The 3,478-nt window shown below is 29.7% G+C and overlaps 1 long non-coding RNA gene across 1 annotated transcript; it reads right to left on the bottom strand.

The window, feature by feature from the left end:
• Window positions 1-1,242: 1,242 nt before the first annotated feature.
• LOC115883778 lies at window positions 1,243-1,658 on the bottom strand. Its single transcript, XR_004050442.1, has 2 exons — window positions 1,378-1,658; window positions 1,243-1,321 (listed from the first exon to the last, which is right to left on the bottom strand). It is a non-coding gene; the product is annotated as an uncharacterized LOC115883778 (long non-coding RNA).
• Window positions 1,659-3,478: the final 1,820 nt, after the last annotated feature.

Raw genomic sequence — 3,478 nt, 5'->3', positions numbered from 1 at the left:
TTACACGCATCAGAAGATGGTTACGCAAGGCGTTTTGTTTCATGAGCATTTCTGTGACTGAAAAGCCCCCGATACGTGATATTATCTCTCTTCGCAATCCGGACATTCAAAAATCTCATTACTTTGTTGCCTCTTTATTTTTTGGTTGTAATTGTTAACTGAGTTCACTATTCTTCTCCAAATGCATTCTATTATTTCCAGGTTTCGCTTCCATGTAACATGGTGGGTATTATTATTGCTCAAGTCATGAGTGTAGAAAATCCTGTCTTTTACCCAGATAGCACATTTACGTTCTTTTCATATGCGAAACAAGTGACTTTGGAGAACAACAATGTTCTGTTCACATTCCTTTTTTTCATTGGGAACATATATGGCACATGAATAGCAGAGATTACGTTCCACCCTATTCAAGTGATATAGAAGTGCGTTTCACATTCCAAGATATATTGTATGAACGTGAATTATATGTTCGTAAAAGAATGTATTTAAAAATAATATTCCAATTATATGATATTCATGTTTTTAATATTCTATATTTATGCTTTTCATATGTTTTTCATATTTTTTATTAACTTCTAGAGGTCAAATAAAAACACTATTTACCACAATATACCAAAACACTTTATTTTGCACAGTACGCGCGTTTCGCTTAACCATAAAGATTGTCATCATCGCAGATGGTCAAAATTTAAGTTTTAATCATCTGCTGATGACGCTAACATGATTAACCAAACAAGCGTCCAGTTCAAAAGTAAAGTGTTTTGGTATATTGTGGTGAATTAGTGTTTTATTTTGCTGTTGTAACACCAAAGATTCCAACCCTCAACTCTGTATCTACAGGATGTTCTGTATAAGGATGCACTGTACCAATATCCTATATAGATACAATTTTTTTCATATTTAGCAATTTTTTTATCTCTTAAAATCTATAGGATACCTATACAGTATATTCATATCGGGGACACACTACAAACAATTTGCTGAAATTAAATAATTTGGTGTGTAATAATCAAAAATTAACTAATAAATAGAAGGGTTAAAAATAATAAGTAAGGATAAAGACGAACTTGAGTAATATATGTTTATTAATTAAAAATATTTTAATATAACAATATACATTGATATTATCTTCTATGTCTATGTTTCTATATTCTCTTGTCTACCCTTCTGAAATAATATCAGCAAAAAATTATACTGTTCAAATAAATTTGCACAACTTACCTTTGTATTTTTTAATCTTTCTTTGTTTTTACAAGCCATATTTTAATTATATTGATAATTTCGGTTTCTTTTGACTCTTGAAATTGACCTTTCATGGAGTCTAAAATATATGTTATTACAGTCTTTGCAACACCAAATATCTTTAAGTTCAGATACCTAAAATTGCTTTTGGCCACTAACAATGATTTCAAACTTCTCTTCAGTTTGGCCCCATCCCAAGAATATTTTTGTGCAATTTCATTGCCCAGAACCTTATAAAGCACTTTCCTTGTACTTTGTGCTACTCCTGAACCACCAAGTCTAGATAATTCTCGAACCTAATAATTCTAAAAAATACCTTTCTCTTAAAAAATACACAATAAATGATTATAGAAGAGCCTACATAAATACCTATATAAATACTATATTGTAGGAAATTTCAGCACTGGAACTACGCTTATTAGAACAGAAATCTTCAATGATACTACCAGAGATACTACTACTTCGATTATGTTCGGAGGATAATAAAGAATCACTTTAGTCTGAATCCAGTTTAATGTACAATATTGAAGTCATATTTGCGTAAATACGACTTAATAAGACTTTGGCTCCTTTTTTTGGTTGAATTTTAAAATATTTTTTAGTATAACCTATTTTTTTTTCGAGGTCTCATGGTTTTAGAACATTAAATTCACTCCCCTTAAAATAGATACTGAAAACACAAACATAACAAGAACTATTTTAACGATTCTATCCTTAAAATAATTATTTGCATCATTTACCTTTACGTTATCTCAGTGTTTTAATAGATGGGGGGATGGTCACTTAATATAAGAATAGTAACTCTTGGAAATGGGGTGTTATTCTCGCGCCGAGAATAATATACTTATTTAAAGTCTTAATACACCGATTTTAAGTAAAAGTTTTAAAAAAGTTAGGAATACTACTTATTATTATATAAAAGCATTTATACTTCATTTAATAATAGTTTCTTCGTTGCTAAAGGATTATTCACTTGATAGTAATATAAGTTTTTCTTAAATATAAGTCATTTTATTCTTTTTTTTTTAGATTCAAAATTACTTAAAGTGACTATAACTATATTTAAAAAGCAAGTGTAAAAGTAAAATAGTTCCAAATATTTGTTGTACTCATGGAAAGAATACATCCTTAAAGAAAGTGTAAAATTTTAAGTGTATGATTGTTCTTGAATATAGAAATGATTTTTTTCCGTGTATTGAGTTGATATATCGAAAATGTGGTCTCCGATTCTTTATTGGTGGAAAACTTATGGCGCGAAGTTAAAATTTTACAAGACGAGTTACTGAACTTCTGTGCGCAAGGAACAACGGTTTGAGAGTGGCTAAATCAGAGCGAAGGCGAAGAAGCAGATTATTTTACTGAAAATCACACGGATTTGTTAGTATCAACTGAGTATATTTGGGACCGTGCACTACTCACCATTGACTGAATTAGAATGATGTTCCCTATTAATTTTAGTAGTTGCCTTTTAAGTAGTATTGCAGAACTCCGTATATTCCTTATTCATTCACTATAATTTAAATTACTATTTAAACAGTCTCAAATACTAGTCTTAATAAAAATAATAAAGCAAATTGTTTTTAAATAAATCCAACGAATTTATTCTCAAAATACAAAAAGATCTCACGTCAGATTATTACCAAAAAATATAACCTTAACAAAAATTGATATTAAACATCTATCAAAGAATGAAAATCATATTACCATAGATACCATAGAAACTCGTTTTGATTTATTTTGTCTGATTCTTTGTTGGGAAAAATCTTGTGTCTGTCCGTCTGTAACACGATAACTCAAAAACCGCTAAACCGATTTTAACCAAATTTGGCACAAAAATACCGTGGCACCCGAGAATCTAATCATTAGTTTTTGGTGGGGGTGGGAGGTTGGTAAGGGCGTATGGAAGGGGGTTAAAATTTTAAAAAATCGTAACTTCAAAATTACAGTAGCTAGCGAAACGCGGTTTTCAATTTAAGATTAGGAATAATATTTGCAACAAAATTTGTAATAACATCAAAATCAGTCAAAGTCGCAGTTTTTGAGATAAAAAAAATTGGAAAAATTCCTTTACTTTGAAACTAAAAGAACATATTTTAGTATGGGCGGTTATACGTGCCTCCCGGCGCCAATTTTTTTGTTTTTTTTCTAAGATGGTTTATTAAATTGGAAATGTATAAACAGGATTAACTATTTTGGAACAAGTAAATATTTTTATGAAAAATACATTTTACGCAAA

This window comes from Sitophilus oryzae, unplaced genomic scaffold, assembly GCF_002938485.1.
Source record: "Sitophilus oryzae breed Bouriz unplaced genomic scaffold, Soryzae_2.0 scaffold_1977_pilon_pilon, whole genome shotgun sequence".
Lineage (NCBI taxonomy): Eukaryota > Metazoa > Arthropoda > Insecta > Coleoptera > Curculionidae > Sitophilus > Sitophilus oryzae.
This window is presented reverse-complemented; position numbering and strand designations above follow the sequence as displayed.